This window comes from Pogona vitticeps, chromosome 1 (genome assembly GCF_051106095.1).
Source record: "Pogona vitticeps strain Pit_001003342236 chromosome 1, PviZW2.1, whole genome shotgun sequence".
Taxonomy (NCBI): domain Eukaryota; kingdom Metazoa; phylum Chordata; class Lepidosauria; order Squamata; family Agamidae; genus Pogona; species Pogona vitticeps.
This window is the reverse complement of record NC_135783.1, coordinates 90,323,329-90,348,394: the sequence shown is the minus strand read 5'-3', so window position 1 is coordinate 90,348,394 and position 25,066 is coordinate 90,323,329. Positions and strand designations below refer to the sequence as shown.

Here is a 25,066-nt window from a genome sequence, read left to right as displayed (position 1 = left end):
AGAAGCATTTTTCAGGTACATGCGTAGCAACAAGTATATAAAGTGGCTCAGCTACTCAGTGAGAATGGAAAAATGGTAGCAGATGACAGTTCTGGACACTATGCTTTAATTGGTGCTAACAAAGATGCTAACAAACTGATGCAATTTCAGAAGGCAACAAGGATGATCAAGAGACTGGAAACAAAGCCCAGTGAGGAAAGAATGAAAGAACTGTGCTTGTTTAATCTAGAGCATGGGTCTCTAAACTTTTGAGCTTGAGGGCCACATCGTATAATTTTCACATTTTGAAAGCCAAAGGAATGTGTGTGCCCATGCGCACGTATGTGCAGCCGCATACCCACATGTTTGCATGCACCCCTGTCCACATGGACGTCTGCACACACACCCCTGCATGGATGGATGTCTGCCTGACTGCCCACACACATGCACCCCCCCCCCGCACACCCTGCATGCATGGCTGAAGGGAACGGGTCAGATAAAATGGCAATGCAGAGCAGATGTGGCCCATGGGCCATAGTTAGGAGATCCCTGATCTAGAGAGAAGAAGACTGAGGAGAGATATGATGGCAGTCTTCAAATTCTTGTAAGATAGTCATACAGAGGAGGGCCAGGTTCTGTTGTCAATCCTCCCAGAGTGCAAGACACAGATTAATGGGCTCAGGTTACAGGAAATCAATTAAACATCAGGTAACATTTCCTGTTACAGCAATATGACAATGAAACCAATTACCTTGGGAGGGGTTGAGCACTTCAGCCCTGGAGGAATTCAAGAGAAAATTAGACAACTGTCTGTCAGATCTACTTTGATTTGAATTCTTGCACTGAGCAGGAGGTTGGATTCAATGGCCTAATAGGCCACTTCCAACTCAATTATTCTACAATTCTATGTTTTGTGGGTTTTGTGCTTTTCTCTAAAGTGTATGATACTAGAAAATTAGAGAAAATTAGACAACTGTCTGTCAGATCTACTTTGATTTGAATTCCTGCACTGAGCAGGAGGTTGGATTCAATGGCCTAATAGGCCACTTCCAACTCAATTATTCTACAATTCTATGTTTTGTGGGTTTTGTGCTTTTCTCTAAAGTGTATGATACTAGAAAATGAGATCACCATTGCCCTGTAGCATGAACTAGCAAGAGTAGTAACATTTAATGGGTTGGGATCAATTAGTCCTGTTTAGACATGGGCACTTTGTATTTGTATCTAGGGGTGTGAAATATGAACTGTGGCACCATAGGTAGCCCAGATTTCAACCCCTGGAACTGGCTGGCCTACTCACTAGGCTCCGCATGGGGCTGCTGACAATTGGCAGTGGCATTCCAATCCCAGCAGGAGTCTGACTAGCCCTTCCCCGCCTCCCCACAGAGCCAACTACTTTGGAGCAGAAGTGGGATGGGGAGTCCCCCTGCTTAGCCAATGAATGATCAGCTGCATGGGGAGGCAGGGAAGGGCCAGCTGGGGTCCTGCTGGGATTGGTATGCTGCCTTCAAAGAAGGACCCCAGCACCACACAGAGCCTGGTGAGTGGGCCTGCCAGTTCTGGGGGTGGGAACTGGGCCACCTATTGTGACATGGCTCATATTTCATATTCCTAGATATGAATATGAAGTGCCCATGTCTAGTCCTGTTACACTTGCTGTAGACCTGTGTGTGCATGTTTGTGTGTGCGTGCTTAGATTTGTTGTGTCTGTTTGTGAACTAGTCTCAAAGAATGTCAAAGAGATTCAACTTGATTCAACAACAACTGAGGCCTACACAGCTAGATCAGCTTTCCTGGACTTTGCCACTTTGCAGTGGATTAGAATGGGTGGACTTCTGCCCTGAAACCAGGGATGGGAACTTGAGTTGTGGGACTCATTGTCACATTGGGCTTTCGTTGTACCAATGACTTGACTCAGACTCAACTTGGTTTTTTTTTTTCAGTGACTCGAACTCAACTTGTGATTCAGAACAAACCCACCCTTCTCTCTTTTTTTTCTGGGGAAAAAGCTTGTTTTTAATAGGGACTCAGACTTGGGTCTTGGGACTCAGTACCAGAGACTCTGACTTGGGACTTGAATCCAAAGACTTGCCAACATCCCTGCCTGAAACCCAGAACTCTGCTTTTTAAAATTCTATTCAGGTTGTTGCTGATATTAGGCAGAGGCATGGGTTGGCTCTTCAGTATGTGTGCATGTGTAGGAGGCTAGTTTCTCAGGTTGCACAGAATCTGAAATCTCTGAATCTCACATTTTGAGATTTCTTACTCATTGAGCCCCCAAAGTAGACAGGCTCAAGCTTGATGGTTTGGGTTGCTATTCAACAACTGGATCTCTTCTCTCACTGATATAGGTGACCTGGTTGGTCCCTCCTCATGTGGCATGGAGCCAAGGCTTTTGCTCAGGATGGAGTGGGAGAATGTCGTGGTGACAGTGTGGGAGTACTGAGCACCTCTGGAGTACTACTACACTATTCTGCTAATTTGTTTCTCCAACATAGCAAAAGCATAGTGGATAAGGGGAATGCGCTCAATATAGTGCAGTTCTTGCAATATCGCTTGACATCATTTGATAGCATGTTCATAATTAAATGGGAGAAGTGGTGATTAAAACCTGCTACCATAAGGCTGGTATAAATTACTTGCAAAACAAATTAATAACAATCTGTCAGAGAGGGAGGAGGTAGCAAGTACTAAGTGTACCACATTTATCATTTTTCAATTATTTCTGTGACAAATGTTTGTAGTTTGAAAAAGCAAAGCCTTTTTTTAATGACAGCTATCCTTAGAAAAATACAAAAAATACTTCCACATTCAAGTTGGCCATTTTTCTTCCCATATGGTGACTTGATTTCAATAGGATCCACTTGCCAAGTTAGCTTATCTGTTGGATGAATAGAGCCAATGCCACTTGAATGAGGACTCCCAGTGACTGGCATGGATTTCACAACTGCCGATCCATTTTAGGCATTGCAGTTGAGCAAACAATAAAGAAGTTCATGCTTTATAGATTATAGCAAAGCCCCTGACTGTGGATCATAAAAAACACTGGATCATTCTGGAGGAAATAGATGTGTCATCATATATGTTCTGAGACCTATGCTCTGTACCAGAAGCTCCTTTGCAGACAGAATGCAGAGAAACAGAATGGTTTCCAAATGGCAAAGGTATCAGACAAAGGTGCATTTTATCTCCCTATCTGTTTGTATAAAGAACATATCACATGGAAAGGTGGATTATCTTCAGATGATGGAGGGGAGAAATTTAGGGGAAGAAACATCAGTTATTTAAGATATGCAGATGATCCTCATTATTGGGAGAAAACAGCAGTGACTTGAAATGACCACAGAGGAAAATGAAAGACGAAAATGGAAAAGCAAGATTACAGTTCAACCATCAGAGAACAAAAATAATGTCAACAGAAGAATTAAATAACTTTAATGTGGACAATGAAAAAACTGAAATTGTTAAGGACTGCAGCCAAGAGATTAGTAGAAGATTGAGACTTGGCAGGACAGCTATGGATGGACTAGAAAAGGTGCTTAAATGTGAGGATGTGTCACTGGAAACCAAGGACCAAAACCCACACACTATTATCTTCCATTTTACAGTTGTGAAAGCTCAGATGAAGAAAGCTGATAGGAAAAAAAGAAGACTCATTTACCATGAAGTGTTGGAAGAGAATTTTGCAGATACCATGAACTGTAAAGAAAGAAAAATAAGTGAATTCTAAAGTAAAATCAAGCATCAACTCTCATTAGAAGCTAAAATAAATAAAATAAAGCTATTATACTTTGTGCACATGATAAGGTAAGACTCAATAATGCAAGGAAAAGTGGAAGACGATAGGAAACGAGGAAGACCTAACATGAAAGGGATTGATGGATTATAGAGGAAGCTGCATGCAGCCTTTCATTTTCAAGACCTGAGCAGGGCTCTTAATGATGGGACCTTTTGGAGGTCATTAATTCACAAGGTTGCCATAAATTGGAAGTGACTTGATGATACAGAACAACAGCAAAGCATACAGGTTAACTTCAAGAGTGGCTGCTTTTCTCTGCAACTGTCAGATCAGAGGAGCAGCAGGCTTGGCACTATGGCTCTTTAGATAGCACTGTGAATTGTACTGCCTTTTGTGATACATAGAGGAGGAAAACATTGACGTGCTGAGATTACAACTGGAAACAGCAGAACGCATAGAACAGACTGGTTGTAAATAAGAAGGTGCCCTTTATGGATGGCGGCTTTTCAAAATTGAGCAGCATTTCAAAGGAGATTAAAGACACCTCACTGCTATGTATTCTAAAGTGTGCCTCTTCAGTTTCTGTCTATATATGTACTTCCTGCACAACCGCAGGTACGTTATCTTGTTTTTCTGTGTTCTTCCTATCTTCTTTGGTCATCTCCCCTCCCCTCTTTTGCGTGTGCCTCCAGGGCTTGTAACCATGTCATGGAAAATATTCCTTTATTGTATAATGTACTATATTTTCCCAGCTTGTTTGCTTTTTGTCTTTTAAAACTTGTCTGTGATTTGAGCCTTTGTAACAAAGTGTACAATCTGTGTATAACCTCTCCACAACAATGCATGACAACATTGAGTACTTTGTTCTCTTTTATCAAAGTAATCCTTACAAAGCAATTCTTGCATTAACCCCTTATTGTGTTGGTTCCCAACCTCATGTAACCCGGGTTTTCTTGGACTACAACTCTCAGAAACCCCAGCCAGCACAGATGGTGGTGAAGGCTTCTGGGATTTGAAGTCCAAGAACACCTGGGTTACCCAAGGTTGGGAATCACTGCCTTATTGGATAGAGAATGGAAAGGAAACAGAGGTGTGATTTATATATAACTTTGGTGACAAGGAAACAAGACTCTTGTTTGGGTTTGTAGCCCTTCAGAAATGATCATATTTATTGTGGCATGAAGTTCTTGGCAGGTTTTTCTTTTTTAATTTCTTGCAACAGACTAATTAACATAGCACCTTCTCACAGAATGTCATGAGAAGGCAGGTGCTTAAAAACAAAACAAAGCTTTGTAAGTTTAGCCTCTGGATGCAAGCATTTGTTTATTTGTTGTCTTCCTGTCCATCACATTTATTTATTTATTTATTTATTTATTGGATTTATATACCGCCCCATAGCGCTACAAGCACTCTCCGGGCGGTTTACAATTTTAATTATAAAGGCTACACATGCAACATAAAATAAAAATGGGAAAGGCTGAAGACAGGCAGCAACCTAAAGCAGAGGCGCAACATGTGATTTAGTTTTCTTGGTTCTCCAAAGAGGGAGGCAAGTTTCAGACTGCAGAGAAAGTTTGACATGTGTGCGTGCAGTGACGTTCAAGCCAGGGCATATATCTCTGCCTAGTCCCGGCTGGCACCAGGTCTCCTTGGTTCTGCATGAAGACATTTGAACAGGTCTTATGTTTGCACAATGTCAACACAGAAAGAGGTGGGAGCAAGGTGGAAGAACTCAGAAGAGAGATGGTGGGTAAATGCACTGGGGAATTGTGGCATTCAGAGCAAGGCAAGGTATGGAGTATCAATATGGTAACTTGTGACCCTTCTTTGAGCACAAACTCTGGCAGCAGTGGCACAGAGTTTGGATTTTTGGGGTGGGGGAGAGGGTGAGCCTTCCATATGCCTCACCAGCGGCATTGGGACCATAAAAATGGATCATGTGGCAGCTCCAGTGCGAATAGTGACAAGTGGTACAGTTTCTGGTAAGTCACATGGCGTAGCTTCTGCTAAGTCACATGGCTATGGTTTGCCATATTACCTGGCTTGCTTTGTTTTTTTTTTTAATCCCAGATTCTGGTCTCATTTAGACAGACTCCCCTTATGTCAGTAGGCCCAGAAACAAGCCCAGACCCTTCACAGGACCTTCCTATCCTGTCTCTGTGACATCACAAGGCCCAACCTTGTGACTTCACAAAGGTCTGCCTTTCCTTGTCTCAGCTTTGGCTCTGGATCCCAAGAAACCAAGTGTCCTGGCATTTTAGGGGTGGGTCATAGCTCAGTGAGAAAGGACCTATTTTCCACCCACAAAGCTGCAAACAGACTTTGGAGGGCATGTTGTTTGTTTTTAGACTAAATTCCCAGACCCTCATGATAAGCAAGATGATGTTAGCCATATTGTTCAGTGGGTTCAGGAATTCTTGTTCAAAAGTAATTTATGTAAATTCTGGTCACAGGTTCAGTCTCTGGTAGTTCCTGTCAAAAGGCTCCTGATGCTTACTGGTGATTGGAAAAAAAAAAACCCCTCTTTCTAAGGTCCAGTAAACCTGCTAGATAATATAGACAATATAGAGATAACTTCTCAGTTGTCCTGGGACAGCAGAGCTGAAAGCCAGCACATTTAGGTATCTGCCATTGACCAAGGGGCCACAAACGCTGTGGATGATGTTCGAAATAACATTATGGCAGTGGGGAAGTCCCCATTCATTGGTCTTTGGGAGAACAGTTGCAGAGAGCTTGCTTTACCCTGGTCTTGTCACACAGCACACCCTAAGGTACTTGTAACTGCAAAGTAGAACCTGAGTATGCTTTTTACCTTCTTCCTCATTTCCTTTCCTTTTGCGTTGTGGCTTTCAGATTGTAAATCTGAAGCCAGACAATTTATAAAATATTCTGAGATTTTTTTTTTAAAGCTGGAACACACAGTTTATTTAGATTGGTGACAATAAAAGGGGATTTATGACTCTCTCACCACCAGAGTCAAAGCTCGAAGACCTAGACCTTTGAAACGTGGCAAATTTGTTAATGATATACCAGAGGTGTGCACCTGGGCAGCATTTGGTCAAACGTGAAATTAATTGCAGTATTTCGCTCAGATTGAATCTTGCAATAATGTATAAGTGCAATGTCATATTGTTTGTTTGTTTGTTTGTTTGTTTGTTTGTTTGTTTGTTTGTTTGATTGATTGATTGATTGATTGATTGATTGATTTGATTTGATTTGATTTGATTTGATTTATATCCCGCCCATCTGGTCGACCACTCTGGGCGGCTTACAATAAGGTGCATACGATAAAACATAAGAATTTTACAAACAGTCCATAACACATACAATAATAAAACAAATAATAAATGAAAGAAAAATAAAGAAAGAATTAAATATTGACAGGAGGGAAGGCCTGAACATACAACCATGTTTTTTGTTGACTCTTAAAAGTGCCCAGCATAGGGGCCGCACGAATAACCGGAGGAAGGTTATTCCAGAGGCGAGGAGCCACCGCCGAGAAGGCCCGGTTTTGTGTCCTTTCCTTCCGGGCCTCCCTTGGTGTTAGGCTCCTCAGCCTCACCTCCTGACTCGTGTGGGTGATCCGAGTAGATCTAGGTGGGAGCAGGTGTTTCACCAAGTATCAGGGTCCTAAACTGTTTAGGGCCTTATATGTAAGCATTAACACTTTGAAGTCAATGCGGAAATGGATGGGCAGCCAGTGCAGCATGGCCAGAGTAGGAGAGATATGTTGGTATTTTCTCACTCCAGTAAGGAGTCTGGCCGTCGCATTCTGCACCACCTGAAGTTTCTGCATCAGTTTCAAAGGGAGCCCCACGTAGAGCGTGTTACAGTAGTCTAATCTAGAGATTACGAGCACATGTACTAAGGTAGTGAGCGCCCCCGTGTCTAGGTAAGGTCGCAGCCGGGCAATCTGCCAAAGGTGGAAAAAGGCAGTGCGGACTACCGACACCACCTGCGTTTCCATGATGAGCATCGGGTCCAGGTGTACCCCTAGGCTGCAGACCCCACTCTTCGCTGCCAGGGCCACCCCCCCAAACATGAGGGAGTTTCCCAAGCCACCATCCACAAGGCCACCCACCCTCAGAACTTCCGTCTTGTCTGGGTTCAGCCTCAGCCCGTTCTCCTGCATCCATTACAGTATGGCCTCCAGGCAGCGCTGGAGGGACAGGACGGCATCACGTGCAGTTGGTGAAAAGGAGATGTAGAGCTGGGTGTCATCAGCATATTGATGACACGATGCTCCACACTCTCTGATGACCTCACCTAGCGGCCTCATATAGATGTTAAACAGCATTGGGGAAATAGTCAACCCCTGTGGAACCCCACATTTGAGACTCCACGAGGCCGAAATACTCTCCCCAAGCTGCACTCTTTGGGGGTGGTCTTCCAATAAGGAACAGAACCAGGCCAGAGCCAAGCCACTCAGAGAGCCTCCCCAGGAGGATACCATGGTCAACGGTATCGAAGGCCGCTGAGATGTCGAGGAGGACCAACAAAGATATTTTACCCGTCGGCCTCCCTCAACAAGTCTTCGTACAGGGCGACCAATGCCATCTCTGTACTGTGGCACGGCCTGAAGCCCGACTGAAATGGATCCAGGGCATCTGTTTCATCCAGATGTGCCTGAAGCTGGTCAGCCACCACCCTCTCGACTACTTTGCTCATGAAAGAAACATTGGCGATGGGCCTATAATTGCCAATTTCATCCGTCGCCAAATTAGATTTCTTTCTTATGGGCCTAATGAGTGTCTCCTTGAGGAGAGAAGGAAACCTGCCCTCATGGAAAGACCCGTTTATTATTGCAGTTGCCCATTCTGTTGTTATTGGCCTGGCTGCTTTGATTAGCCAGGCCGGGCAAGGGTCCAAGGAGGAGGTGGTGGCTCGACAGTGGTCAAGCACTCTGGCCACAGAATCAGGTGTGACAGGCTGAAAGGAGTCAAGGGTTACCGGGCAAGACGAAGTGCTGGACATCTCTGCTCGTCTCACTGTGTTCAAAAAAGGAGTGAGGTCCCGTCGGATGGCCTCTACTTTAGATTTTTAAAAGGCTGCAAACTGGTCAGGTGAAAAACTAGGGGGAGGCCTATCATCCAGACCAGTTTCGGATAGGTCGCGCACTATACGGAATAACTCCGCCTGCTGGTTGGATGCTTCGCTTATCCGGTTATCGAAGTAAGTTCGACAAACAGCCTTTACCTTAGACAGGTAAAGGTTAGTTGCGACCCTGACAGCTATCCTATTATAATTCGTCGGGTTCTTCCTCCACCTACGCTCTAGCCTTCTTCTAAGTCGCTTCAGCGCTCGAAGCTCCTGGTTAAACTAGGGCGCTGGTCGAGCTCTACGACGGAGACGGCATTTAGGAGCGATCGTGTCTATAGCCCTGGTTGCGAAGGTGGACCGGCTATCAACCAGAGCGTTGACAGGAGCACTAGCCAGGTCTGCCGTGACCCCTTTCATGATGTCCTGGAATCCAACCGGATCTAGTAGTCTTCGAGGGCGGACCAGAGAAATAGGTCCCTGCTCCCTGCGAGGGGGGAGAGCCACTGTGAGGTTACATTTTATTAGGTGGTAATCTGACCATGACAAGGGGACTGACATGAGGTCTGTCACCACCAGATCACTCTCGCTCCAACTGGAGGAAAAGACCAGGTCCAGTGTGTGACCACCCATGTGGCTGGGGCCAGGAAGCCATGGTTTCCAAGAACTCAAGAGCTGACCCAGATGCCTCTGCCCCCGCGTGCACGTTGAAATCACCCAAGACCAAAAGCCTTGGGGATCCCAATAGTGCTGTGGAGACAAAGTCAGTCAACTCCAGAAGGGAAGTGACTAGATCGTGGAAAGCACGGTAACCCAGCAAAATCCCAATACCATCCCTGGCCCCAGTCAACATGTGGAGTGCCTCTAGACCCGGCTTTACCACCGAGGAGTGCCTAGTAACCTTCAAGCTGGATTTATAAACAATGGCTACTCCTCCCCCCCGCCCCTTCAGTCTACCCTGGTGCTGGACAGCATATCTGAATTTCTCTAAGCAATTCATAAACTTCCCTATGGCTTTGCCATTGATATAGGGAGGATTTGATACCAGGGAGGATTATTCTGAGGGGTAGAGTTATCGGGCTGCCATTCCTTCTGCTCTTGTGGGCAGATCCACTTAATGAGGAGGTCCCTTCCCAAAGAACAGGTGTGTGTATCTAGAAGTGTCTGCAGTCACAACTTCATGAGCTTAGGAACAGTCTGTCACACTTAAGTAGCTTTATAACTTTTTGGTGGAAGACTTCTGTATGTCAAACTAAGGCCTATACCAGCCTTTGTAAAGCTGGGTACTTCACTAGAAACTAGATTGTTCTAAGCTAAACAAGGCTAAAATAAATATTAGGCTAGTTCAAGAATTCACAACATTTTTTAAATCCAAGGGCCAGATTGATTGATTGATTGATTGATTGATTGATTGATTGATTGATTGATTGATTGATTGATTGATTGATTGATTGATTGATTGATTGATTGATTGTATGCAACCTCACAGTCCATAGCACACTGGATGGTTTACAATAGTAAAATCTGTCAAATAATATACCATAAAACACAAACATAAAATTTATAACAACAAATAATTAATTAGTCCCCTGCCACAAGCAAGCCCAACTTTATATAGAAATAAACAGTTAAACAACTTAAAATCTCAGGTCAACATTAATAAACATGACTTTAAGAAGTTTACTTTTCACCCATTTCTTAAGAACACATGATGCATTTGTGCTTACCCCCTACACAACCCAATCCTGTTTCCTTATTGGGAGGGAGAAGGGAACTTCCAATGTATAAAGAGTTCCTTGTTTGAGATAACTGGTGGTCAGGAGGGAGAGTGTCCCACTCTCCCCCAGAGTTCACAATGAAAATAACTAGTATTAAGCCAGTAGGAATTCGGAAGTGGGGGGGATGGAGGTAGTGCAGTCACGGCGTCCATAGAACTCTAATTAAGATCTTAGATGACAGCAAGTTGTACTCCTCAAGGCTTGATGGACTGATAAGAAATTTTGCTGTTTATCCAGACTATGATGTACCTTCCTATTTCTCCTGACCAGGATTATATCTTCACTAATGATTTACATTGATTTGATATCACTATAACTGTTATGGTTCCTTCATCCTATGGAATTCTGGGATTTGTAGTTTGGTGAGGTACTTCAAATTCTCAACTACAGTTCAAGGGAAAATACTAGTCCCTTACTGTGAAGTGCTTTTAGCAGTTACAGTCATTTCAGGGTTGGAACATTATTTTTCAATATGCTCTTAAAATCATATTTGTTCTCAATTGTATGGAAGATAAAACTTGATATGAAGGTACAGAATGAATACAAACAAATAACAATGGAGAAGTTTTGATCTATTGATTCTATTTCTAGAAATCAAACCAGCTCATTCAGAACTGCAAAATACAAGGGAAAGTTCAGTTAAGGATAACTTCGGAAGCATCTCTTGGCACAAGTGTCCGTGGAATCCATTTGGAAAATGCATGCAAGTCTTTTTTGGAGGAAAATTGCTGAATGTATGTAGAACATAATCTTCATTTGCAAATGGTTTATTTCTAGAAATGGAGAAAATTGTTTGAGTCACATTTTAATACAAAGTGAATTCATTTGCACTCTCCAAATAAATACACAAAGTGAAATGCAATTGTCCTTCAGCTTTTGTCCATCTCCAAATTTTGTGAAGCAGGTCCATGATCAAAAATGGAAACAGAAACGTATGCAAGAAGAAAACAAGATACATAAAAAGGGCATACATTAGAGGAAACTGTTTTAAAAATGCACAAATTAGGGAAATTGCACACAGATTCTCTTGTGTCCAGAAATGCATATGATCAGTCAGCTTACAGATGTAGACATAATGGGATTAATTTATGTTTGGAAAAAAATGTGGACATTGTAAAAAGCTAAACCAACAAATGCTATCCCTCTTTGTTCTTCTAGTCTGTTGGGTCTAGGGAAGCCACTAAGCCATTAAAATGTACACTTTGTTGAACATCAAGAGCATCAGGTAAGTTAGTTGAGTTGAAGTGGTAACAATGTAATACTGGTTGGCATATGTTTTGGTGTGTGTCTGCATGTGTATATGATTTGTCAAGTTATTTCTGACCAATAGTGAATCTTTTCAGGGGTTTCCTGGTAGAGAAAACTCAGAAGTGGTTTACCATTCCCTTCTTCTGGGGTGCCCTGGGACTGTGTGGCTTGCCCATGACTACACAGGCTGGCTCTTCTCACAGGAGGCACACTAGGCAATTGAACTCTCAACCTCTGGTCCTGCAGCCAGAGACCTAAACTACTGAGCTATCCAACCAGCTATGTTTTGGTAGATAATGCCTTTTATGTTTCTTCTTGCAACATGATTAGTTCATCTTTATGATGATGTTATCTTATTCAAGTGCAGTCCTCCATGTCCATATTGAAATGTCTCATATTTAGTGGCTCCTACTTCCAGGTGTACGATTTCGGTCTTAAACATGTGAATGAAACGCATATATTGCTCATACATTTTGTCCCAATTGTCTGCATCCCACCCTTCTTCAAAGGAGCTCAAGAATAGTCCACATACAGTTATGTATCTTTTTTTGGATACATTTGGGTGACTTGCTGTAGCCATGTTATGCAATTCCAGGGCTTGGAGAAGTTTTTTTTTCCTGGGGTACATCTCCCAGAATCCCCCAGACACTGTTGTCACTGGGTTAGGTTCAGTGTAGTTCATGTCTGGCTGGGGATCTGAACCTTGGTTCACCTGTCAGAAATCCAGCATTCATGCAGGTTGCTTGCTATATGGTGCAAAGAAATATCCATAGAAGGAATTGACTGGAATGAGAGAATAACAAGCAGTGTTCACAGTCAACTTGGGCAGATGGTTTGGCCTCCCGCTTTGGTCTGGCCACCTGCCCAACTACCTAAACCTTTGGACAGGTGCAGCAGCAAGTTCTGGCTTCCCAAGGAGACAACCAATTCCATCTGAGACACATGAAAAAAGGGGCAAACACCATAAATTATGTAAAACAAAAGATATGAATGCTTTTAGGAGATCACAGATTTCCAAGGATGATTTTCTTTGATGGCTTGAAATGAACATTTTATCTCAGTCCACCATTCTGTGATGACTTCCATCCTGGCCACTATCCCATCTGTGTCTTTGAAAGTAATTCCAAAGTACTTCGCTTTCATGTAATTACGACAACCAGAGATTAATGAGGGATTTATCCTCCTACCCTCACCAACTATAGTCTGAAAAGTGCCACCACTCTATACGCATGCCTTTAGGGATTGATGCACAATCAATGCCAGACTGGCGCTACATTTCAAGAAGACATGATAGGTTTCCATTGGATTGGAGGGCAAGAAGAGACCTGCAGGGCATTTCATGTATTGTGCAACCAAGCATTAATGCATCATCCAGAAGACAATGTGCGAAAAAAACAGTAGGTACAGTCACCAGGCACCGAGCCAACATAAGGTGAGAATTAGGTGAGGAACAACAAACAGAAATGAGCTAGAGCTTCCAGTTAACTTTGCATTTTGTAAAAAGAGAGGTGTTTAGTAGACACACACATTAACAAGATGGTCAACCAGAGATGTGAAAATCTCTTCATCCTTAAATTTTGTGGCATTTATCTGGATCTCTCCTGTATTTTTTCCCTATTCTTATTTTGTATAAGGTTGCTAGAGATTTTTTTAAACCCTGTATTCCCATTGTGTACATATTTGGACATTTTTCCTAATGTGCATATTTAGTTTGGCATTTTACCTAATGCATACATTTCCTTCATAAGCTAAAGTGTGCTTCCCCAACTGGATGGATTTTAACTGATCTTGTTTTAAAATGTGCAGATGTGCACACGACAAACAGGTAAACTGCTGTGGTGAAGTATATTTTATCCTCTGAAGAGACAAACATGCTATTTCTGATGTGCCGCTGGATGAAATTAAATTCTTTTCCCCCACTCTGGGCGAACTACCAAAGTGAGCTATGATGTCAGTTGATTTTTTTCCTTTAAAGGTCTTATAGTTCCTTCTTTTAGGTGTCAAAGTACTGCTGAACGTATTCCAAAATGACACAGTCTAGCCCTCCATTCATCTGCATGGGGCTCCACACTTACATTCCAAATTCCCATTCTGATTATGCCACTGTATATACAGGCAGCTAATATGTCCCAAGCCTTTGTTTGTTGAGAGGCCAGGGATGAGGTTTATGCAATAGGAGATAGGTAGATATTTAACCTGTTTGTGTGACTGCTAATATTTAAGCTAATTCTCTCCTGCAAATGTTCACATTTGACTCACTTCTAAAGATGGAGCCTAGCTAAAAGATAGGGAGGCTAAAGACAGTCTGGGATAACCTTTGCAGGGCCTAGGATTTTGCAGGGATAGGCAGAGGGAGAAATTGGCAGACAAGGGAACGAAACACTCTCTCCCATCTCTTCTTCCCTGCAGTTGCCTCCTTGTCATACCTCACGTTTGTATTACAAGGCAAAACATTGGTGCTTCCCAATAATAGTCTTCCATCATAAGGCAAAGGTCATTTCATCCCAGATGCCTTTCAGGATGGGGCATTTTCACTTTAGCCCAGAGCTTGGAAAAGTTATATTTTTGCACTAGGATTTCCAGAACAGATCTGAGACAATGGCAATGTTGGTAGTAGTAGTTTGGGGGGGGGGATCAATTGGAATAGTTCAGCTGGTATCTTTAGATTGTTTTTATGGCTAATGAAAGGAGAGATAAAATCCTCTTAGCAGATCATGAATTTTATGTACTTGAATCTACTTGGTGGATGAAAATAACCATCTTATCTCAGTTCTTTCTAGCTGTAAACTGATTGCCTTCTGGTTTGTCTCTCGGGCAGTGTCTCCAAACTCTTTCAAAGCATGCTGTGCCTGCAAGACTCATGCCTCAGCACGGCTAATGGGAAGGCTCTGTGGGAGTGGGGAGTCCAAAATAGCTGAGGAGCAAAAGCCCTCCCACCTTTGCTAGAGAAGGAAACAAAGATGAAATTTCAGAAATACCCGTGTGTGTGTGTGTGTGTGTGTGTGTGTGTGTGTGTGTGTGTGTGTACTGTACATACATACACACACACACACACACATACACACAATTTTAGCTCTCTCTCTCTCTCTCTCTGTATCTTTGTGTCACCATTTTCAATCCATCTTTCTAAAGGCCACTAATTCTGCTGCATCTTTGCATGAGGAATGATTGAATCATGCAAAGATGCCATAGAAACTATCCTCTTGTGCTCATGGGGAAGATGATGGGAAAGAGGGACAGACAAAGCCGTGTCTCATTCCAAAATAAAGCAGACCACATATTCTGCAGTCAAATGTTTTGGACGCACTGGAGTCTTAACTCAATGAATGTGTCTCTTATGGTTCATTTAGCAAGACTCTCAGAATGCACAGTTCAGGAATTATGGGTCTCCAAACAATGATGTATCACAGATATTAGAGGGTGATAAGCAGTGTGCATTCATGCATGTGAGCATACCCCACTGAGTATATGTCTGCACACTTGGGAACCCTCTAAGGCTGTATTAAAAACTAGACTTAAAAGTCCTGAAATAATGGGGTTTTTGAAAAAAAATTACTGGGGAACTTATGGTATGCGTATGGAGCGACAATATTCATGTAACCATGATGGTGGCATGTAACTTGTCAGCAAAGAGGTATAGACCCTGCCACCTATCCTTGCACTTTCCTTCTGAAGATAGTTCAATTGCACCTTCCTCTGTAGGCCCCCAGCATCCCAAAAGCCCCCCATCCCCCATTGTTGTTGCCGTTTGCTTAAAATGTTCCATTGTGCCCTCCAGATGATTTGGGGGATACTTTTGCCCTGTTTGGGGGTGTGTTAATGCCCGGGGGAGTTCTGTCTCTCCCAATTGAAACTGCATGTTAGCCACTAGAGGGAGGAACCAGTTGAAAAAACAACCCTTAAAAGTACAGTACTGTACACTCATTTTTCAATTGATAAAACACCACTGTAGCGACCTTTAAAGTACAGAACTGCTAAATTTAAAAGAAAAACAAATACAATCCAAATTGATCTTTTTGGGTCCACCTATTGCTGCTGAAAAATCTGAAAACAGCTTTACACCACACTGAGGTTGCCCACTTCTTCTTCATGGCAAGACACACTCACTGGAAGCTGAGTTGCAATTCAAAAAAGCTTCTGGGAGGGTCTCACAGCTTTAAAACAAGGGGCATACTCCATGCCCCCCCCAAGTGCAGTGGCATATACAGTGAGAGCAGCGGGGTACAGACAGAGAGGGGACTCAAAAAGATGGTGGAACATTTCTTGCTGGTTTCACCCTTGGATATATTAAAAATGAGCTCTGCCATTATAAGAGCAATATTGCACTCATAATCGATGTACTTTTAAAAAGTGAGGGGACAGAGATGATGAAGGTAAACTGCAAGGACAGTCCTCTTTGTCACATAATTGATGAAAGGCCACAAACATTTTAGTCATGATACTTCTCCACAAAAAACTCTGAGAACTCGCATGTGGCTTTTCCACTTGCGAAGGATCCATTCATCTCAAATGCACAGTAATAAAAATTTTTATAGCCCCTCACAAAGTATGGTGAGCCGTAAAGATTTTATCACTGTGCATTTGGGATAGCCATATTACATCATTGCATACCCCCCTCTATAAACATTCTGGCTTGGTCTCTGGGCTAGCTGAGTCATTCCATCCTATACAGATGACTTCTGAAGTCAGTTCAACAGTTTAACATATGTGTGTGTGTGTGTGTGTTTGTGTGTGTATGTATATAGTCAAAGAATTCTATGATGGTCTTCTATACTATATAGGGAGTAAGGAGCTGCATGTCAAATTCTTAGCCCTCTTTCAGTTATTTTTACTATCTTAAACAAGTCCCCAGAGCTCTCATCTGGTGCAGTGAACCATATGGTACCATTTAAAACATCTCTCTGTTAACAGTTCCTTTCTCTAAATTGCAGGGTTTGCACCCACCTGGAAGCAGATCTTCTTCAACATTAAAATATATTTCACATTATAACCCTGAGTGATACCCTCTCAGCTGTTTCACTAATTACTAATGATGTGAAGTATTAATTTGGGAAAAGATAACATTATGCAGAAGCACAGTGATGATCATATGAAATTACTTTCCATTTTTAATCCAATAAAGTAGAATGAATTACTGGGCACTTCACAGTAAATTCATTGAGCTTGATATGAGAAGTAAATGGTACAATTTTCAGGACCATCGTTTTATTATCATACAACCCTGAAAGTACCTGAATCTTGATTGAAACTAAGCAGGGTTGGCCCTGGTTAATACTTGGAGGGGAGGTCACCTGAGAATACCAGGATTCTCTGAGTAGATTAAGTAGTCTGTCTGAAACCCTGGAGAGATGCTGCCTGTTAGAGCTGACAATTGTGGGCTAGGGAAACTGACAGTCTGACTCAGTACTGCTATGTTCCTATGCATCATTTTGTCTCTTAAAATGTATTTCCCATTTTGTAAATACAGACAGATAAACTGGTCTGAAACTTGAGAATGGGCCTGCATAAAATTGGAAGTGCTATACTTCTTCAAAAAGATGAAGTGATCTCTAACTTCAGAAAAAAAGGTAGATGCTTGGGAAGAGAAACTCTCCAGTAGAGCTGCAAAGGGCAAAGGGTGAGCTACAAAAGGTGGCCAACAGAAGTGGGAGAGGGCCACCTTTGAGACAGAGATGCTGAGGTAGGCATGACCCATACATCTCAAAAGTGAATGGGGCCAACTCAATGACCGTTTGTTCTGATAATAACTGCATTTGAAAATGAAGCTCCTTCAGTTATCCAGGAGAGGAACCACAAGGGGAAATTAATTATACAGATAAACTGTTGGTCCAAATACAGCTGTGGATGCTTTCAGAATAGTCACCCAAACAAGCATCCATTCCAGCTAAAGTTCAGGGAGAGCTGTTTGTGTACAAGCAGTCAGAAACAAAGGTCAACATTCTGGGGTTAAAACTGACATCTTTAGAGATACGTCCAAGGCCAATAAGGCAGGAGAAGACAGGATATGTAGAACAAAAGCAAGAAACAATAGGAGGCAGATATGAATACAATGCAGTGGAGAACAGAGATCTTTCTTCATACCGGAGCATTGCACAATTTAAAAGTATGGACATATATGAAAAATAGATAAACAAATTAAAATGTTAAAATGATTAGACTATTTTTAATCAAAAGTAGGCTACTTCAATAGCATTATCTCAGCCATTTACAAGATATTCTTTTGTACAAGTGACATAGCATAAATTGCATGCACATAAAAGCCGCATTGATTGTATTTTTTTGTATTCATGGAAAAGTTGTCCTGTATCTAAATAGTCCTGTTCTACTTGATTGTTCCTACTTCACTTCAAAGTTTATTAAATGACTCTCAGAGGGTCCAGTTAGAGTCTTGTCCTGGTGGGAGACACAATTTGGCATTCATCTATTTGGCAAGGTGTGTTTTTTTGCTCTCCATAGGTTTAGCCTAGCCTCTATTGGGAATGTGATGGCGCTGTGGGCTAAACCGCAGAAGCCTGTGCTGCAGGGTCAGAAGACCAAGCAGTTGTAAGATCAAATCCACGTGACAGAGTGAGTGCCCGTCACTTGTCCCAGCTCCCGCCAACCTAGCGGTTCGAAAGCATGCAAATGCGAGTAGATTAATAGGGACCACTTCGGTGGGAAGGTAACAGCATTCCGTGTCTAAGTCGCACTGGCCACGTGACTACGGAAGATTGTCTTCTTACAAAACGCTGGCTCTATGGCTTTGAAACGGGGATGACCACCGCCCCCTAGAGTCGAACACGACTGGACAAAAATTGTCAAGGGGAACCTTTACCTTTACCTTCTGGTTTAACACTTAGAGCTTGAGATGTGTGCAGAAAACATTTCCTCATTTTTAGCCATCATCTAGGGAGTTGGTGCCCATGAAGGAGATGGGTTTGGTACTATATTACCATATTTCATTCATTTTTTGCTAGTAGCTCTCAACATATTTCCAGAAGGTCAATGCCAGCCAAGTAATAGACTTTTTCAGTGAGGGTAGATTTCAGGTAGCTAGTAATAATCCTGCAGGATTCATTAAGAGGTACATCCACTTGTTCAGCATCTGCTGATTGCTACCATACAACACTAGCATATTCTGCTGTGGAATAGCACAGGGACAAAATTGCTGTTCGTATTGTTTATTGGTGTGAAACCCATTCTGACCCACCCAGTTTCCTAAGTATGTTTTGGTGGCAACTTTCTGATTCGTGTTTGGACTTTTTAATTTTTTTGGTAAGTCATGTTTTAATTCAGAGTGATGCCCCAATACTTTGAGATATATTATAATTTGAACCAGATCATTCAAGTCACATTTAAAGCCTGCCTGATCTGGAATTAGAAGAGGTTCAATTTTAGAGGCTAGAGAATTTAATATAATTAATTCAAACAGTTGGCCTGCAACTTTTGGGTTCTGATTGTTTTTTGTCTGGTCTCAGTTTAGTGATTAATATTGTCTTTTCCCATAGCTTGTCCATCAGTTATCAAAAAGTTGAAGGAGCTGTTCCTTTGTGTTTTGCCCAAAATGTTTAATTTGCTCAATCTGGATATAATTGGGTCTCACTGCTTTGCCATTCTTATATCTTCTTATGGCTTCCTCTAGTTCTCTGTCAGTATGAAGGCTGTGGAAAGTTCATTGTATCCACTCTGAATATCGAATTGATGCTTCATTTTTTATTATGTGTGGGTTGGTCTTCCTTGCCAAGACCAGTTGGTGTGTTATTTGGTTTTAGAGTTCCATTTGCACACAGTGCCCTTTTCTCTGGATTGTTTTCCAGGATTTTCTGTAGTCTCCAAGCTTTCTGACTGTTTCTTGCCATGTCAAGTTCTGTTATAGTATATTTCCAGTGAGTTCTAGTTGTTTCTGCAAAAGTCAAGATCACATTTCTCCCAGCTCTTATTGTATGTTCATGAAAAGGATTTTCTTTGAAGTATGAAGTATAATCCAAGCACTAGGTGTACATTTCCAGAGTAAGATCTGGGATGTAGTTGAATGAGAGCCTTCCAAAATGAAACTTATACATTTATCTGGTTGAGGGACAATCTGAAGCACAGCTGCATCTAGCACTGTTGTAAACTTTTCCCAGTTGGCTTTTTTGAAATTATACTCCCTATGGAGTGGTATAGATTGAGGTTGGATGGCTGAGGAGATCTAACATAGAATGGGTCTGTGTTGTGTTTTTGGGATTGGATCATGGTCTTAATGTACTGTTGAGTTATAGGCTCACTAAGAAAAATTAGATCTGGATTGTAGTTTCTCTGCCACTTGCCACTGTTAAATGAACTGGGTAATTAATCTTTCCTATCCAGAAGGATAGGAAACTTGCTGATGAAGAAAATGACCCAACAGTCCATTTTAGGGCCACAAATGACAATAATGGCATGGCTTCACTTTGCCATGAATGGAAATGTGACATCCTTTGTGTGCCAAAAACTCAAAGAGGAACTGATCAGTATCAAAGTTCCTAAGACATGTTATCAAAACGCCCAAAAACAATCTGGAAGGGCTATTTTTGTAAGACCAGTTTTACAATCCTCTCAATGGGCTATACTGAAGTGGTCAATATAGAAATCTCAACTGTCAAACAGGTTGCATATACAATAACATCAATTTATAAACTACCTAATATACCATTCTGCTTTAAGAAGCCATTTAATGTGTAAAACCAAAATGCTTTCTAGCCGGAGATTTCAAAAGCCATAGTAACATTTAGGGCTATGAACACAATAACAAAAATGGCAAGGCCATTACAAAATGGGCAGAATCCCATTTAATGTGTCTTACATGTGATCCTAAACTACCCAGAACAGAGATTAAGAATGTGGGAAGGAAGTGGAAAGACAGAAGCACAGCGGAAATGGGATCAGGACTCAGCAACATACAAAGCAAAGAAATTCAGAAGCCATACGGAGTGACCAAATCACCTGCTGCTCATGTAATGACTTGAAGCCTGACCTAAAAAAATTGACATAGGCTTATCGAGAATAAAACACATGTCTCAAGGGCAGGCTTCACTTGGAAGCTTCCTCAGAGAATACAATCTCACAGGATTGTCTCTTTTTCCGAGTTCAACAAGAAGGAATTCCTGTCTACAAATGCAAAGCTGTGAGGTTTCTGGTGAAACAGACACTTCACGAAAGCCTTGGAGAGTTTGATACATTCAGATATAGAAAGAGGTGGTGTGTAAATTGAATGGGGAATCTGGGGGGTGAGACCTCCTTGAATGTGTTGGCCTAATGAGGAGGTGAGGTACTAAGTGTAATTAAGGCACAAAGTGGCTTCAGAAAAAATAAAAAGGAGAAACAAAAAGACTCAATGGCCTTATAAGCATCTTCCAGCTCCATTAGTCTATTATTTTATGGGGGGAAGAAAGTCATAAATGCCTTCACTGGCAAAAAGAAAACAAAACAATGGAATTCACCTAATCTTCAGAATTATGGAAAACACTTGCTATCTTCCATGTCTCAAAAATTAAAAGAAAAAATACACTAACCTATGAGCTTTGTATCTCCAGTCCTGATAACTAAGAAATTCTTTGGTCAGCTTGTGACTGCCCGAGCAGAAAATGACAGTGAAAAACGCACTTGTGTGAACTAAGGATGTGCAAAGAAATATGCCCCAACTGGCCTAAGCTCTCATTATGACCAAATAAAAGATGACAATGGAGACTTCCAGTGACATTCACAGTGTCTCTCCATCTTCTGACTCAAACTCTTCAGATGTCAATAAAAGCTGTGCTTTGTTGACATGGAACTCTATTGGTGGAATCTTAGCCACAACAAAAGACACATTCATTGGCTCAAGCTCAGATCAGAATGATGAGATGTTATTTGCAATGTTAGAAAAACAGTACAAACAAAAAAAGTAGACAAAACAGAAACAAACAGTACATGATGTGCTGGAATAGTATTATTTTGCACTTGCCCTTAGATATGGCTTCTGAACCAAAGCAAACAAGCATGAATCTGTGTGAGCAAGCTTTCCAAAAATACTCAACGGAGATGCGAAAATTCCAACCCATGTCAAATCTTTTCTGCTCACATTGCTTTAAATGTTTCCAGTAGCCCTTGTTCAGATATTTATACAGTACAAGCTTAAAAATGTGATTGTCTCATTTCTAGTGAGCATGAAGCTCTAGGGAATGAATAGCTTCAGAAATATTAGAGAACAAATAGAAAAGAACACGTGGAAGCAAAAGAAAACATTAAATGTTCCCTGTTTTCTTTCTTATGTTTACATGGAACTCATTTCTGTTTTTGGTGGTAAAACTTTTCCTTTTGGGATTCCCAAGAAATATCTACAATAGATATATGAGTATCAAACATACACAGGCAGAAATATTGTATGGGTACATTTCATAGCTTTGAAAACAGATCAAAAACTATTGTTCAATAGATCTGGCATGGCCTCAGAAACAAGCTGAGTAAATTAATTCTCACACATCTTTCACGAAACAGAGTTTAGCTGAGCCCCAAGTTTCTTAATATGTTTTTGACAGCTGGATGAGTGGAAAACTTTGATGGAATGATACTCTGGTGCAGTTTTAACATTTTCTAGATTGGAAGGATTCCTCCCATCAACACCTTCTCCAGCATAGCCTGTTCGCTTCAGCAGAGAGTGATTTATTTGAAAATGATACATTAAATGATTGCTGCTATCCCTTAAGGATGATATGTCCAATTGCATTGTTGGTTGATTTTCTGCCCAGCTCTGTTTGATATGAGTTGTGGGGAATTATATAGATTCTGGCACTGTTCTGGGGCAGAATAAAGTAGGTAGAATGGATCTTAGCACTCACAGTGGCACCTGGGATTACATTGATGTCTAGAAGTACAGGTCTGCCTACCTGAAGTACACTTTCTTGGAAATATATCCCAGTGAAAACAATGGGACTCTGGTTTCCATGAGGACACAGAGGGTGTCTATAGGGACATCTGTTTTCAACATTGGCAGCTGGATCATTTGGGCAGGTCATTCGGAGTGGATGCCTCTCTCAGAGAGTGCTCTTTATGGTACCTACACACCTTCTCTACCACCCAACAGATGACTACACTCAAAACCCTGCACTAAATACATGGGGTTGCCATTTAACCTGTAAATAGAGAGTCCTTCTCCCGGATTATCCCTACTAGCAATTTTGGCAAATGGCCAGTATTCTCTTTTACACTGTAATTCAAGCCCTCTCACTACTAAGGGCTACTTTACATAAGAACACTTCTGATGAAGCACTTAGTCTCAGTTACTTTGGTGACATAATAAATAGTACATAAACCTTGTTTCTTTGCACTGGGTTCAAAATCTTATGTTAGGTGTCTCTGAAAAACAAAACAAACAAAACAGAGTCAGTAAACAAAAAAGAGTCAGTTATTTTAAAAAGAGCACAAAGGAGGAGGGAGTTCAGTTAACAGGAAAAATAAATTATAAGAACAATATTCAAGTTGTCTAGTTTTCTATCATACTTTATAATTTAAATGCTTTCAGTCCTTTGTAGGCAGATAGGCAGACAGACAGGCAGAAAGGTGCTTGTTTTGACAAAAATTCAAAAAAGAACATACTATTATTCACAACCTCTTCACAAAAACAGTACACACATAGCTCTAACCAACTGCATTAATCCTGTCTAACATGCAGCTTTTATGACAATCACCTCAAAATTCTAATTAATTCTCCGACACCCCCACATGCAGAACAGAACCTCCACCAACCATTTCCATTCATGAACATTCATCCACCCCTCAGTGGTTTAACTGTCACTCCTGGAATACAGCCAACCTATAACTGTCAATCAAACCCCAGTCACTTGTCTTGCATGCAGATATGAATCTACACACAAAATAGGTTTACACTGTATATGCATCACACTAACCTCTCCACCTCTGTCATTACTGTAAGTTTGCTTATTTCTGGTCCCCATGAGGCCTCTCTCTTAGTAAAGATGTAAAGGCTGCTGTTTCTTCTGGGTCTCCTCACTGCATTTTCATGGAAAATAAACAGCTGAACACATAGCAGCAGCAAGAAGAAAAAGGGCCCGGTGACTCCAGGGGTTGGTAATAGGGCTAATACCTGATGATGCTGAGTATTGACATTTGCTTTGAACAGGCATATAGCTGACATGTGCATAAGCTCTGTTCATTTTATTCTGGAAGTGAGTAAAAACAGTGGCCTGCAGGCCACATGGAGCCCTTAAAACTGTTTCCGTTAAACTCCTTGCAATGCTCCTACTCCTTGGAATGATGGTTAAAGAAAGGGTTCTTATTTTTAAGTCTCTCAGTTGAAACAGTGGCTACAAATGCTGAAGATTGTGTTCCAGCTGCAACACAAAGCATTCCACCCCCCCCAAAAAAAACGAGGGGGGGGAGGAAAAAAAATGTAGTAGCAAGCAGACACACATATACTATACCTTGGTACAATAATTTGACACAACACAGGGAATGAATTAATTTTCTTGTTTTTGCAGAACACCTTGAGCATTGCAATCTCCTGGAAGAATGAAGAATATGCACCAACTTTAGGAAACATTTAGAGTCAGAGTACTGGCTACAGTAAAATAAGCAAGAGCTTTTTTCTAAGTACATGGAAAGGTAATCACTCTTCAACGTTTTGTGACTTATTCATAAACAATAATACTTCTTTCATTTACTCATTTACTTATATAGTGGAAAATTCCAGAACATTATTTTGCCAGAGTTAATTTGTATTTGGATGAGCGGCTTGCAATGATTTTTACAATAAACTGCTCATTTGCAAATATGGCTGGACAGGTGGCAGGCAGGCATGCTCCAAAAGAAAGGGTGCTAGTCACAAAACATATCCACCCCCTATGCACTGATTAGGCTAATCAGTTTCATAGATAACTCCTCCTAAACTGGATATCCTGGCTGAGGCAGTTTGTTCCTTTAATTACCAATTAATTATTAATCTATTTGTGGTTTAAATCCTACTGGGAAAAAATAGGATGACAATATGACACATAGTGATGCACACGTAGAAGATAACACCTTGGTTTGCCTGAAAATAATGTTGCATGCATTACTGCCAGTATTATTAATTGCCAGAATCCATTTGCTCATCTTATAAAATGGGACAGTATCATCTCTTAGTGGAACTGTCACTTAAATGCAGTTAGTTTTAATACAATAAGTTTTGGGGCTTTTTACTGCTATGCACTGTTAATATTCATCACTGTGCAAAGATGGGCCTCACATCTGCCAAGGTTCATGCATGGCCAAAGCCATAATCAGTTCGGCAATCCTTACTCCCTGTCTC

General features: G+C 41.5%; 1 long non-coding RNA gene across 1 annotated transcript in view; it reads right to left on the bottom strand.

Annotated features, from left to right (window-relative positions):
• Positions 1-10,938: 10,938 nt before the first annotated feature.
• LOC144585988 (uncharacterized) overlaps positions 10,939-25,066 on the bottom strand; it is a 66,208-nt gene continuing 52,080 nt past the window's right edge. Inside the window, exon 2 of the long non-coding RNA XR_013540650.1 lies at positions 10,939-11,306. This is a non-coding gene — a long non-coding RNA (uncharacterized LOC144585988). The remainder of the gene's footprint in view (positions 11,307-25,066) is intronic.